Here is a 16,290-nt window from a genome sequence, read left to right on the forward strand (position 1 = left end):
TGCGCAAATGTTGGAGACTGAATGCTAAAGATGAAAAGATGAAAATGCAACACCAAACTGCCCTCCACTTTGTTGACAGTACGGCTTGCAAGTACAGCCATACATGTGCGGACTAGTACGGCTCTTGGCAAAAATAATGCTGGGCTGAAAGGTGCTGAAAATGATATAGAAATAATCGCCAGGCTCCAAGGAAAATTCTCCCAAAAAATAAAAATCAAACTCCTAGCCAATAGTGAGATATGAGCAAAAATGTATGTCCAGGCTCAAAATTGAACCCTGTTGGAAATGTCTAAATACCAAATAAGTCCAACTTGAAGTAGTTGAATACCACTTCCAAAGTGCAACCCTTCAAAGGATATTTCACCTCCTCAGTTATGAAAATCCTTAGGAGACTCTGTTCCTAAAGATCAAATGACAATCTATAGACCAAGATGGCGCCACAAATGCTCAAAGAGAAAAGTAGTGTAAACTCAAAACTCGGGATGTCCAAATGAGAGGCCAAACACTCTATTTATGCACTTTTCTAAGAAGCCTCTAAGAACTTCTAGAAGTATCCATAAAATATTTTTTATGAAATCCCTTTATAATGCACTTTAATATTAAAGTAACTTAATAAAATAAAAAGTGCAACTCAATTCAAAATTATAATATTTTGGCCCCACATAACACAAAAATAAAAATATGATAAACCCCATCTCTCCAAGAGCAAATAAGACCATCCAATCCCCAAATAATCATCAGAATGACTCTCTCACCAAAACCATCTGCCTAGGAGAGTCCATAATAGGCAAATTCACTGAAAAATAACATGTCACTTAAAAGGGGACATGACAGTCCGCCCCTCCTAAAATTGCTTGCCCTCAAGCAATCTCAAAGCTGGATGTTGCAAAATATCTTCTCCCTCCCATGTGGCATCCTCCTTGAGTAAATCTGTCCACTTCACCAAGTACTCTCTGATAGTCCTCCTACAGAGCTATCTCTCTCTATTGTCAATGATGTACTCGAGAACAAGAACCAATTTCCCTTCATCATCCAATGGAGGTAGAACTGTTGAAGGCACAACATGCTAAACCAATGCCTTCTTGAGTCGTGACACATGGAAAACATTGTGCACCTTGATGTCTGTTGGAAGCTCAAGCTCATAAGCCATCTCACCAATCCGCCTAATAATTCTAAAAGGACCATAGTATCTAGGCTTAAGCTTCTCTGACCCCCTCTTCCTGAAAGTAGACTATCAGTAAAGTTGTAGCGTGAGGTAAACCATGTCACCAACCTCAAAACTAATCTTTGTCCTCTTCTGATCTGCATACTGCTTTTGTTGATTCTGTGCTCTAGCAATATTATCTCTAAGAGCATCAACAATGTCCTTGCTCTCCTAAAGCAAATCCCTAGCATGAGGAACTCTAACATCGCTCATAAACAAATCAACAAAGCTCGGTGCATTATAGCCATATAGTGCTTTGAAAGGGGTCATCTGAATAGACATGTGGTAGGTAAGCATTATAGCAATACTCACATAAATAAATCCATCTAACTCATGCTTTCTGCTGACAAGCCATGTAGTTCCTCAAATATCCCTCCACCCACTTATTTACTATCTTTGTCTGCCCATCAATCTGTGGGTGGTAATTGGTGCTAGGCGTGAGCTCAATGCAACATAAATGGAACACCTCCTGCCAAAAATGACTCAAGAACCTGTTGTCCCTGTCACTCACTATGCTCCAGGGTATCTCATGTAGTCTAAAGATCTCCCTAAAAAAGACTTTAGCCACCTGTGCTACCATGTAAGTAGTAGTGATGGGAAAGAAGTGTGCATACTTTGTCAACATGTCTACTACCAAATAGATGCAATCTCACCCTTGGGCCTTAGGCAAGCTTGTAATGAAATTCATGGATATACACTCCCACTTCCTGTTAGGAATGGGAAGTGGTTGTAGGAGCCCTACTGGGAATGTGTGCTCTTTCTTGTTTTGTTGACAAATAGGGCACTCTCTAACATACTGCAACACATCTACCTTGAGCCCCTTCCATGTGAACCGCTCCCGTACGTGCCTATATGTTTTGAAGTATCCAAGATGTCCAACTGTAGGTGAATCATGAAGTGCTCTCATAACAAAACACTTCACCTTCGATCCTAGGACTAAGAATATCCTATTCTTGTAGATAATCAAATCATCCACAAGTGTATACCTGGTATCAACAACTATCCCATCAACAATCTCAGATGCCCATGAATCTCTAGCATACTCAGCAATGATCAAGTGCCTCCAATTCTCTGATATCTTTGTCATACCACTAAGATGTGGTCTACGTGACAATGCATCTGCTACCACATTCTGAGTCTCTTTCACATAGGAGATGTCAAAATCATAAGCTTGCAGTTTACTAACCCACTTTTGATGCTTGTCATTGAGATCTCTCTGTCCAAGGAAATGTCTCAAACTATTGTGGTCAGTTTTAATGCAAAACTTACCACCCACCAAATACTACTTGAATTTAGCCAATGCATGCATAATAGCCAACATCTCCTTGTCATATATACTAAATGATCTCTCTGTCCCATGGAGCTTCCTACTCTTGAATGTAATGGGGTGCTTGTCCTGCATTAGAACAACACCAATACCCTCTCCAGATGCGTCACACTGAAGCTCAAATGGCTTCGAGAAGTCAGGCAATGCTAACACAGGACATGTAGTCATGATCTCCTTGAATCTCTCAAAGCAAGCTTGTGCCTCAGGTGTCCAAACAAAGGCTCCCTTCTTCAACAAATATGTCATAGGAGCTACATGATGTGAATAACCACTAACAAATCTACTATAGAAACCACACAACCCAAAAAACCCTCTCAATTGTGTCAAATTCTCTAGAGTAGACCATTCCACAATGGCAAGGATCTTATTAGGATCCACCCTTACTCCCTCTACACTAATGATGTGACCCAAATACAATAGCTCTATCATGCCCAAATCACATTTTTACTCCTTAGCATACAAAGACTCTGACTGCATGATCCCCAAAACTATCTCCAAGTGCTCCATGTGCTCCTACCAAGTTTGACTATATATCAGAATATCATCAAAGAAGACTAACGCATACTTCCTCAACTAGTGACGGAAGACCTTGTTAATGGTGGACTGCAAAGTAGCTAGCGCATTGGCCAGCCCAAATGGCATGACCACAAACTCAAAGTGCCCACAATGACATATAAAAGCAGTCTCCTCAATATTCTTCTCTCTAACTCTGATCTGATGGTAACCAGATCTCAAATCAATCTTCGTGAAGTAACATGCATCGTGAAGCTCATCAATCAACTCATCAATCCATGGAATGGGGTACCTATTCTTGATGGTTCTTTTCTTCAGCACCCTGTAATCAATGCACATCCTCAATGTACCATCCTTTTTCTTCACCATCACAATCGAAGAAGCGAAAGGAGACTTGCTAGGCCTAATGTGACCCATCGCAAGAAGCTCCTTGATAGTTTTCTCGATCTCATCCTTGAGCCTCTTAGGATGCCTGTATGGTGTAATCATCATGGGTTTAGCACCCTCCTCCAACTCAATGATGTGCTCAATACCTCTGTCTAGTGATCTACCAGGTGGGATGCCGTTGAAGACTCTATCATACTTCACTCTCAACTGTTGTATATCTGGATGATACTATGTCTTATGTTGTCCCTCTTGTGTAAGCATAAGAGTACATACGGCTGCCCACTCAATGTCATCATGTCTAGCTAACCTCTCCAGCCATTTGAAGGAAATAGCCTTGATGTCTCCATTCCTAGCTCTCAAAATGTGTTGCTTCACATCCACCTCAAACTTAATCTCCATGTCCTTCAATCTAAAGGTGACCTCTTCCAATGAGCACAACCACTCCATCCTAAGAACAATATCCAAATCACCCATGTTGACAACATGGTAGTCTGCCTTGAACTCATAGTTGTTCAGGCATAAGGGCAAATTTCTAACCATCTTGTTACATTTAAGAGTATAACCATCAACAACCTGTACTCGCAATCCCTTAAACTCCTCAGTCATAATACCACGACACTCAACAAAACGTGCATCTATGAAATTATGCGTAGCACCTGTATCAACCAAAGTAATAACTCTTTGCCCTGCTAGAACACCACGCAGTCTAAAAGATCCTTCCTGCTGAATGCTAGACAAGTGTGCCTCTTGGAAGTGCAACTTGGGCTCCTCCTTAGTCTCTAGAGTTTTTGCTTCTACCTCAGGCTTTGCATCACTATGATCAACCTCATGTCTAGAATTATCAGAATTTGAATCCTCGTAGTAAGCCCACATAGCCATGTTGGCCTTCCCCTTAGGCCTCATAGGACAATCATGATCTCTATCGTAGGGACCTTTGCAGTAAAAACATAGCTTCTTCCTGCACAAGTCATTCAGTGTCTCCATATCCAAAGGTGTGGTAGACTTACCCTTGGTATGTCCCTTTTTGCCCTTGATTTTATCAAACTTCTTATTGTCCTTGAATGAAGAAGTGCTCCTGGAGGTGAACTTGCTGGAGGGTGCAGTAAGCTCCATGCTTCGTGCCTTTCTCATAGCCTCCTGCAATGAAGGGGGATCAAATGCCTTGATCCACCCCTTTAGAGGTTCAGACAACCCCTCTGTGAATAGTATAACCAAACTCCTCTCGGACACATCCTGCAACATCAATAATAATCTTTGAAACTCTCTAATATAGACCTCGAAACTGTCTGTCTATCTCAGTTGTGCAAGATCATGGAAGAAGACCTCCAGGTCTTTCTTATCAATGCGCTCTACCATTCTATCCACAAAATCCTGATAGGATGTCACCTAATTATGCTACAATGTAGCCATACTATGTGACCACCAATCATGTGTTGCATCTTCTAAATGCAAAGTGGCATACTTGATACCATTTGTCTCTGACATAGGCCTCAATGCTAGGAATGTATCTAACTTATGGATCCAAGCTTGTGTTGTCATCTGTCCATTGCCATCAAAAGATGGTAAGGTGAGCTTGCTAGTAGCTCGCTACAACTCACTGTCCTGACCTCCTCTAGGCCTCCAATTCTACCTACTACTCCTCATGTGCTCTCTTCTCTGACTCAAGTAGTGATAAAAATTCAGCAACTCACGAACATGTGGAGGAAGTGCATGTCATTCTGCATCTGCAGATCAAAGATCATCTTGAAAGTCCTTTGGCATATAATCCTCTACTACCTCCTGGGTCACCTCTCTAAGGAATGTAGGATGTGTAGCCTATTTGCAGTCCATGACCTATGCCTAGGAGGACCTTGTGAACCTGCTACACTCTTGTTATCCTGCTCTGGTGTGCCCCTATCTTGTTCCTGATTACGTCTATCTTGTGGGTTCATACGCTCAACCATGGTGGTGAGTGCCTGCAAAGCCTGAGCCATCCACTCTTCTCTTGTAACAATTGCCCTGAAAAATTCCCTTGTTTTCTAATCCTCATCTCTGGATGGGTTGCACTCATACTTATCACCCATGGTGTCTAGCTACTATGATTGCTAAACCCTCAAGATGGTAGGATTTAGCTTTGATACCATTGTAATGGCCCTTGCCAAAAAGGCCACTAATACTGAACTGTGTAATTTCATCAAACACTTGACATGCAAACTACATACATTGCTGAAAGTAAAAATGTTGAATAAAGGAAATTGTTGTGCAACAAATCTACTCAAATAACTGGTGTAAAATAGTGTCATTATATTCAATCAATGATAACCAAATGCTTTTACATGTGATTTTCATCTCACGGCAATACAACATGGCACATTACAAACAAGCCCTTACTGGCTGAATACAACTGAGAATTTCTTGCAATGCAAACTGAAATGAAAGAACCTGGATTGCGCAAATGTTGGAGACTGAATGCTGAAGAAGAAAAGATGAAAATACAACTCCAAACTGCCCTCCAATTTGCAGGTACAGACATACATGTACGAACTGGTATGGCTCCTGGCAAAAATAAATGTTGGGTTGAAAGGTGCTGAAAATGATATAGAAACAATTGCCAGGCTCCAAGGAAAATTCTCCTAGAAAATAAAAATCAAACTCCTAGCCAATAGTGAGATATGAGTAAAAATGTATGTCCAGGCTCAAAATTGAACCCTGTTGGAAATGTCTAAATACCAAATAAGTCCAACTTGAAGTAGTTGAATACCACTTCCAAAGTGCAACCCTTCAAATGATATTTCACCTCCTCAGTTATGCAAATCCTTAGGAGACTCTATTCCTAATGATCAAATGACAATCTATAGACCAAGATGGCGCCACAAATGCTCAAAGAGGAAAGTAGTGTAAACTCAAAACTCGGGATGTCCAAATGAGAGGCCAAGCACTCTATTTATGCACTTTTCTAAGAAGCCTCTAAGAACTTCTAGAAGTATCCATAAAATATTTTTTATGAAATCCCTTTATAATGCACTTTTATATTAAAGTAACTTAATAAAATAAAAAGTGCAACTCAATTCAAAATTATAATATTTTGGCCCCACATAACACATAAAAATAAAAATATGATAAACCCCATCTCTCCAAGAGAAAATAAGACCATCCAATCCCCAAATAATCATCAGAATGACTCTCTCACCAAAACCATCTACCTAGGAGAGTCCATAATAGGCAAATTCACTGAAAAATAACATGTCACTAAAAAGGGGACATGACATTACACCACACTAACAAAAATCACTAAGCTATGACTGAATTTTCTTTGTATGTTGTCTTTTTTTTATTACTTTTGTTGATGTTCCCTCCTTAGTCTCTCTGGGATGTCACTTAGCTAAAGGACTAGGGTCATGGGGCATTTTTTTGTGTCTTTTTCTTGTGGGTGTGGTTTTGATGATCCCTATATGCTTGATGTGTTGGGTGTATCTGATAAGTGCCTCCATCACAATTAGAACACCACATTTTCCTCGACCTAATGCATTTGAACACTTAGGTTAGTTTTCCCTACGTCCTTGACTATTTATATTGTGTCCTTTTATGCAAGATCGCACTCTTGGTTATCTTGGTGCTTATGCTACTATGCTAGTGTAATCTTGCAACATTAACTGGAAACTTAACTAAGTCATCTTGAATTTTATGTCATTGATGCATACATTAGTTTCCTACATTCTATCTGATATAGATCATATTCATATCTTCATAATTATGCTTGAACTAGTAATAAATGTAAGATCTTGCTATGCCCCTTAATACGGTTCAATAGTGAAACTAATGACCCATTACAAGTCCTTGTGATGTGCAAGGTTGCATCTTAGTCTTTGCATTTTGCATTGGATGAGGAGAGAATCTTCATCACCATTGGACAAATCTGATCATCATACCTTTTGCAGACAACTATGCTTGATCATCATCTTCAATCATCTGATGATCTCTTTACCATCCTTCAATGTTTCATCTTTTCAGCATCTCCTATTATCCTCTCATCAAAGGGGTTAATCTTTCCATCATATCTAATCTATCCAAATGCTAATCTTTCAAATCATTTTCAACTCTCAAAATTCTGCAAAAAGTGTACCCTCACCTAATTTTGACATCCTAGATTTGTTCCAGGATCAAAATTGAAACTTGGATTGATCTTGCTTGTCAAAATCCCAATCTAAATTTCTTCTTCTTCAATACAATTTATTGTTCTTTTCAGGCTTATCTTTTCATCTTTTGAGGCATCAATCTCTTTTCTTTGTAATCACATAATTTGCCCTAATTCTAATGATATATCATTTCAGTCGACTCTTGGTCAAATTAGTCAAAATATGGTCAAACTAGGGCAAATTCTCATTGCCATGTGGTCAAACTTGGTCCAAATGCTCTTAAAATCTCTCCAAGTCACTTATCAATCATCTTGAACCATACCTTACCTCGATTTGATCCAATCTATCTTATTTATGCATGTAATGCACATCATTTTGAGTTTGATATGGAGGGGACAGGAATAATCTACCATCAATCTTTCAAGGTTGCAAATTGATTATACTATGCTTGTTAGAGGCACCTCAACTTCATCGCTTCACATCAAGTTGAGATTCTTCAATATTTTTGCATGAGTGGTTTCATCGCATCACATCAAATTGTTGGGGCAGATGATTAATTTGATCTTCGACATATCAATTCTCATTACATCATATCAGTTCTGATATTCTCTTATCTATCAACCTCAATCTCAATGTTTAGTTTCATTAATTCACATCAAATTGTGCATTGAAACTCTTGCTACCTTGCTAATATTCCTTCAATCAAGTTCGAAGTTAGTTATCTCACTACACTTTGTTTGATCAGGTTTAAAGTTAGATCTCTTATCAACTGCCTAACATTATCATTCTTTGACTCAATGTCCTCGCTCGCACACTGACGCAAAGAGGGGGAAATGTAATCACCCAATTTTGGTCTACTAAACTATAAGCCCCCTTATTGAATGTTTAAATCATATGCTAGACTACTATTATGTGCCTTAATCAATTTTGCATGATTAATTAATCAAAAATCCTTTATCCAATCATCACATAATCATTTATTTGATTATATCATATACATTGACCACCTTATCCTAAGTTTTGTTTAATTAAAAGAGCATCTCCCCTTTTAATTAAATAAAAAAATTCCCTTTATCGCATGAAAATCATTTTTTTGAAAATAAAAAGAGAGAATTCCCCCAACACTCGGATTAAATTTATTTTAGTTCAAATATTTTGTCTTATTCTCTAAATTCTTATCTCCACCTTAATTAAAGTGTCTTTAATTATGTCTTATCTTTAATCGCTTTTTCTAAGTTGGACTTATTTGGATTAAATTATTTTTTTAATCTTTTTCTTAATGTTGGTTAAAGTGAAATTTATTTTGTCTTCTCTTTAATCACATTTTCCAACGTGGATCTATTTGGAATAAATTTAATTTAATTCAAATCATCTTAATTATCCTGATTAAAGTGCCATTAATTTTGTCTTATCTCTAATCATGTGCACAATCACTTTTTTCAAGGTGCTTATCTTCTTCTTTTTTCTCCTCCAAGCATTTTTAACTTTCCTATTCTCTCAATGAGAATGGGTCATTGACTTTTGCAAAGTTTTGCCTCTTAATCCTAGCCAATTATTGTTTATCTCTTAATTTTAGCCTTTCGTTTTGCCTCTTAAGACATGAGCACATGCATCAACCAAGATTTAGTCTCCGACATTGCTCATTCTTTTACCTCTTAATTTTGATCAACCGTTAATTTCTAAAAATCTATAAAACTTTCTCTCCTCATTTCATCACACATCTCACAAACACACCACTCTTTTGTCCATTCATTTTAGCATTAGGTTGTTCTTATCCCTCCTTTTGTGCATTTCCATCCTAGCTTAGTTTTTATTTCTTTTCATTTAGCTTAGATAATCTTAAATTAATTAGCATGGAGTGTAATTTCTCTTTTTGTTAGATTAGCTTTACTTTTCTTATATTCTTGCATATCTCATTTAGCTTACTTTGCATTTGCATTCATCATGAGGATCATCGATACTAGCACTTCTATTGTGTTATATATATATAATCTTCTACTCTATGGTGCACCTTGCAAGGATCTTGATATTGGGTTTAGTTGAAACCCACCACTACCATTGCTACTTGATTCTTGCACTTCATATATAGGAAGCTATAAGCTGCCATTTGGGACTCCATATTCCATTGGATATCTCAAATAGAAGGGTTTATGGAAGTGGCCACATTTTTGGTACACAAGTACTATTGTTCCCTAATTATGGGTGATATTATTGATGTTTATATTATTTTTTACATTTTACTACAAACATGATTATTTGTCCTTTTCTTGCTCAATGTGATGTCAAAGATCACATTGAGTATTACACTAGTTACACTTTGATATAATATGAAACTTGTTACACTTTGGTTGGGAAATAATATCCTACAATTGGTCCCGTGTTCAAAAAACAATTTAGTGGTGGATGTTACCTTTTAGGAATTTCATCCCTTGCTCTTTTCATCTCAACTTCATGTGAACCAGTACCACTATTAAATATGAAGCCCTTATTACAAGAATATCTCATTCACCTACTAAGTATACAATCCTTTCATATTTATGAAAATTTGTGATTAGTGATATGGAAAGTATGAATTCATACTAGGTGCAAGAGGATGCCTTTCTTTATACAATGCCTTGACCCTAAGTCTTCTAAAACATGATTGATTCATTTCTTATTCTTCAATGTTGTCCCTTAAGAATGCAACCATGATGAAAGGGTCATGGCTAATGCCAATTATCTTTTTAAATGGCTAACTATAATAGGGGCTTTATTCTTCTTGTCCAAAATATTGCAATGCATGCATTCATGACACCTCTGCTTATTTTTCTCACAATCCATCAGTGGTGAAGAATGACACAGAATTTTAAGTGTATTTAGACAATGGATATTTGTATCCTAACTAAAATTACGTTTGCATACACATTCATTAAGATTATTCTAGATATGTACTTCTATTCCATATCTTATATCATAATGTTAGTGATGGTCATCTTCTTCAATATATAACACTTGATGAAGCTATTGTTTCTTTCCATGAATTGCATGTTGGTGCTTGTGGAAGAAACTAAAATGGAAACTCCCTTATCCATGCAATTAATTTAATGGACTATTCATTGCATAAAAGGCACAAGATGCCTATCACTACCAAAAAAAATGTCCCACATACCAAAAACATACCACTCATTTCCATATAGCTCTATGACATAAAGTTATGAAAACAAATATTCAAAATTGACAAAGAAAAATAATGACAAATATGTACTTCTATTCCATATCTTATATCATAATGTCAGTGATGGTCATCTTCTTCAATATATAACTCTTAATGAAACTATTGTTTCTTTCCATGAATTGCATGTTGGTGCTTGTGGAAGAAACTAAAATGGAAACTCCCTTATCCATGCAATTAATTTAATGGACTATTCATTGCATATAAGGCACGAGATGCCTATTGCTGCCAAAAAAAAATGTCCCACATACCAAAAACATACCACTCATTTCCATATAGCTCTATGACAAAGTTATGAAAACAAATATTCAAAATTGACAAACATATCATCAAGATGACATAAAATGCACTCTAGGAAAACTCTCATGCAGGGAAAACCCTAGTCTTCAAAATATCCATGCTCAATGTATTATCTCACGAACAAATACATTTTCACACTCCACAAATACCTCAAAATCATCAATGTTTCGACATGTAATCCATGTGAACAGATAAAGGAGAATCGATGCAACCAAACATCCCAATCCATATTTCCTTTACTCACATTTGCAACCTATAAGAGATAATCTAGCCAACATCAACAATGACTTGTGCTTGCACATATAGAACCAAGTTTGCACAAAACCACCAAGTGGCATTTCATAAACCATGTGTATAATACCATTAGTTTACAAAAACGTTTCTCCTTTATTTAATTTAATCAAGTATAAAAAAAAATTGTACTAAGTGGCTTTATTCTTCTTATTCAAAATATTACGATGCATGCATTCATGACATCCCTGCTTATTTTTCCCATAATCCATTGGTGGTGAAGAATGACACATAGAATTATAAGATTATTTAGACAATGGATATTTGCCTCCTAACTAGAATAACCTTTGCACGCATATTCATTAAGATTATTCTAAATATACACTTTCATTCCATGTCTTATATTATAATGGCAATGATGGTCATCTTCTTCAATACATCTCTTGAAGAAACTATTGTTGCTTTCCAAAAAGTGCATGTTGGTGCTTGTCAAGAAACTTAAATAGAAATTCCTATATTTGTGTAATTAATTTAGAGAGCTATTCCTTGCATAAAAGAAACAAGATGCCTATTACTACCCAAATAAAAGCCCCACATACCAAAAACATATCACTCATTTCCACATAACTCTATGACATAAAATTATGCAAACAAATATTCAGAATTGACAAGGCAAAAGAATGACAAACATATGATCAAAATGACACAAAATGCAATCTAGGAAAACTCTCATGAGGGGGAAACCCTTATCTTCAAAACCATCCATACTAAATGTATTATCTTATGAACAAATACATCTTTACTCCACAGATACCTCAAAATCATCAATCTTTCGACATGTAATCCATGTGTCCAAATAAAGGAGAATTAGTGCAATCAAACATCCCAATCCATATTTCCTTTACTCACATATGCAACCTATAAGAGATAAGCTAGCCAACATCAACAATGACTCATTTTCCTATATAGAAACAAGTTTACACAAAACCACTAAGTGGCATTTCATTAATCACATGTATAATATCGATAGCTTACAAAAACGTTTCTCCTTTATTTATTTTTAGCAAGTAAAATTTTGTTGGTACTAAGTTTATTCTAGATATTAAATATTTCCCTAATGTGCAAACTCATATTAAATATTTTTCCTAATGTTACAATACATAAAGTGGTTCTGATTTTGTCTAACCCATATCATACATGCATCCCTAGATCCTTTAGATATACTATAATTTTATTTTAATTTTTAAAATATTTAACATTATGCAACATAAATACTAAACCTTTTCCAAACCATCATGTTTTTGCTCTCAACCACCTCGCTTATCCATGGCCTTTCCCTATTCATCACTTGTACCTCATAGGAAAGTTTTATATTCCAAATTATGAATGTCCCTCCGTCATTAAGTACAAACTCATTCACCACATAGGCTGATTGCATTCCTCTAAAATATGTTGTTAATTATATTTGCAACTTCCTTATGATAGACATCATCTTACAATTTACATTACTTACGATGATTGTATTTGGCAATAACTTCTCTTTCAAAACTGATATTAAGAAATTTTGGAATGAACTTACAATCAACACTCATACTTTACTTACTTCCTTTAATATAATGGTCAATTCATAGCCATGATTTTCTTTTTCTGAATAAATTTGCATCAGAACCAGTACTCATACTCCTTACTACCCTTAATATAATGGTCAGTTCAAGGTCAAAAATTAAAGAAAAATGAATTCCATCAAAAAGTTGGATCGACATGGAATAGTTTGGGATCATCAAAATCCTTACCTTGCGAACATAATTTACCAGTGTGCATTGATGCAAGAGCATCCAAAATGCAGCTTCCTACATTTTACTGCATAATATTGTTTTTACTTGGCTCATGGTAGAGGATTAGTGTTCGACAATTGCTTGCATACATCATATCTAGAAGTTTTGAATAAGATTATAGAAAGTATCACAGTTCAGCCTAGTTAGAATATAGTTCATAGAGTGAGGTAAGCCGAAGCTTTTTGTGCCTTATAGAAGTACAGGAGTACAGGGACTCTGAGCTACAACCGTGTCGAGTTTCTTAAACAGATAATTTATTGCCAACAGATTTTGGCTGACCTACATGTTTCCTAGGCATCAAGATTAGAACACCTTGTGGCCAACGTGGATCATTAAAGCTTGGAGCAAATATATAACCTCTAGAATTCATTTGAAGGACAGAGAAAAGGGAGAACACAGATAGTCAAGAACTCATCTTAAGAGGACAGTAATCAGCGAGTCAGACAATGATAATATAAGAGTGATAGAATGGCAGTAGATTGTATTTCACATCTGTGCATGAAAGCCTATAATAAGGCTACCTTGGCCTATGACCCAATATGTAATCTTCATGTGGCAGGCCAGCGATGGAAACCACTTTGTGGCATTGAACCAATAAAAAGTTGATTTGACATTCAATGTCAATTCTAACTTGCACAATTGAACAATCATTTATTTGGTATCTCCATTTGGGACTGTATCATACATACACTCACAGGAAAATAAAATCATTTATATCTTGTTTATGGTGCCAAAATAATCATGTCCCTAAAAATCAAAGTTCCTTTACTTTAATATCTCTTTGTAGGCTCATTTAAGATAACAAATATTGTGTGTGCCGCCTCTAAGATTTATAAATGCTTATAATATATAATTTTTAAGCACCTTGCGTGTGTATTAAGATAATAGCACACTTTTTTAAGTTAATGGGTCCTTCCATGAACCTTTCATATGGGTGAGCTCGTGCTTAATCCTTAAGGCCCATATGCTAAACTTCATCTTAATTTGTTGTGTAACTAAATAACAATTACTTCTACATTTAGTTTTGGGGGCTATGCTCTATTCAGATATTCCCCTCAAATGTCATGACCTAGGACTTTCTAGTACTCTAGAAACTTCTATTGATTATTAACTAAAGCATTGTCTTTTTAGACAGAAAAAATGATTAATTATTAAATAACGATACTTAAAATTATTAAAAATATCTGAATATTTAAATAAAATCTTGATTAGTTTCAAAAATATAAATAATAATAATATAAGGTAAAAATAAATAAATAAAATTTAAATGGAATAAAATATAAGCTCAGCGAACTTAGTTCTACAAGGGTTTTGACTCGCGAAGGAGAATTAGCATAATTGGAGTTCTTGATCACTCCGGACATTTTAATTTCTTGTAGGAAAACCATGGCTAGCTGCTTTGATCTGATTTTTTTTCATATTCCATGAAAGAAATGTCATTGAAAAGATGTTAGGAGGGTACTGACACTTATGGTAGATTCTCTTACAGTACTTTTGGTAACCATAACTGTAATATATTTTCTGAAAAAATTAATTGAGCATGGACCTTCGTCAAACTAAATGTAGTATCTGGGTTTGGTACTTGTTTTGAGTTCGTAACTTGCATGGCTTGACTTTAGGTCTCCATAATTGTAACACATTTTAAACAGATCTCATTGTACCTGTATCCTCATCAATCTCAATGTAGTATCTAGGTACTTATCATTAGTTCATGTCATGCATGGCCTTAGATTTCCAAATTCAGAAATGTAATGCACTGAGATCCCTCTTGTTTGCCCTCCAGCTTGACCTTTTTCTTTTATCATAAACATCCTTTTAGAAGGCCATAGATATGAATTACAGTGACTTTTGGGCTTTTTTGGTACCTACCCTTGGCCTTTAAAGGTTTTTGTGGTCTGTCTATAAAAGGAGTAAACAGTGGCATGGTTAAAAACCACGAGTACTTAAGAGTCTGCAAGTGTGAAGGTTGAAAAACTCACAAGCAGATGTCAAATGTCTCCAACAGGTTTTAAAACCCTATAAAACACATCTGAGTTGCTCTTGAAGCCGCCTCCAAAATGTGATTGAGTTGCACTTGAATGGTGCAAAGTGTATCTTTAGTTTGGGTGGTTGAATCATAACTTTAACTCTCTTTTTTGTAGACAACAAATTAAGCCCCACACAGCATTTTACATTTTCCATCATATTTTTCCTAACTCTCAAACATGTGCCTTGTTAAAGTTTGGTAGTTGCAAGATACATATGCCTACATGATTGAAATATCTGCTATATTTGAGATCCTTGCTGCTGCATTGTCTAATCCTTTCATATGATGAGGCTGTGAAGAGTCTTTATTTATGAACAATCATTCATATGAAGAGCCATGTCTTTTGAAGATCATAGGAGTCTTAAGTGTTGGCTAGTAAGGAGACCATGAGTAGATATTAAAGAGTCAAGAAAATGAAAGGCTCTTTACTTTGTAACAGCAAGATAATGACAAGGTGATTTTATATATTCTTCGGGAGGAGTTCGTATGAAAACATATTGACATCTTGTGCTTTTGAATATTACTGCAGTTTGAGCCTTGTGTTTGGGCATATTGTATTTCAGACTTCAGATTATTCAATAAAAAGTGGTTTCATTGTGTCGGTGGGTTTTTTTCCCTCAAGTTGGAGGGTTTTATCAGGATAGATTGTTGTGCCTTAATGTTTATTATTGCTTTTGTTTTGGTGTTATTGTTGTTTATCTTTATTTCTGGACATAAAATCAACATTGTATCAGAGCAGGTTTAAGCGACATCAGGGTCAGAGTGACAGTAGTAATTATTACTCTAGAGAGTGATTCTTGTTCTTGGTGTTTTGTTTGAGACATGCATTTATTGTTATGTTGATACCTGTCTATTTCCTTGCACAGGGGCTTGCTTGCTGCATACCTACCTAGGATGGTTTTACCTACATACATATTGTGATCTTTCCAATGTGTTCTGTAGCATTTGGTTGGCTCTCGTATGTATTGATGGGCAATTTTTGTAAAAGAATTTGTTGCTGTCGTAATCTCTAGAGTTTATGTTTGCAAAATCTATCAGTTGAGCATACTGGCGAGCATAGTTGTTGCAGTTTGCTGTGATCATTCTACAATATAATCATTCCTTTCTTGATGATACCCTTTTCCTAAGTATCATGGGTAAT

The sequence above is a fragment of the Cupressus sempervirens genome, chromosome 7 (assembly GCF_028749045.1).
Source record: "Cupressus sempervirens isolate cs-2001-9-10 chromosome 7, ASM2874904v1, whole genome shotgun sequence".
Classification (NCBI taxonomy): domain Eukaryota; kingdom Viridiplantae; phylum Streptophyta; class Pinopsida; order Cupressales; family Cupressaceae; genus Cupressus; species Cupressus sempervirens.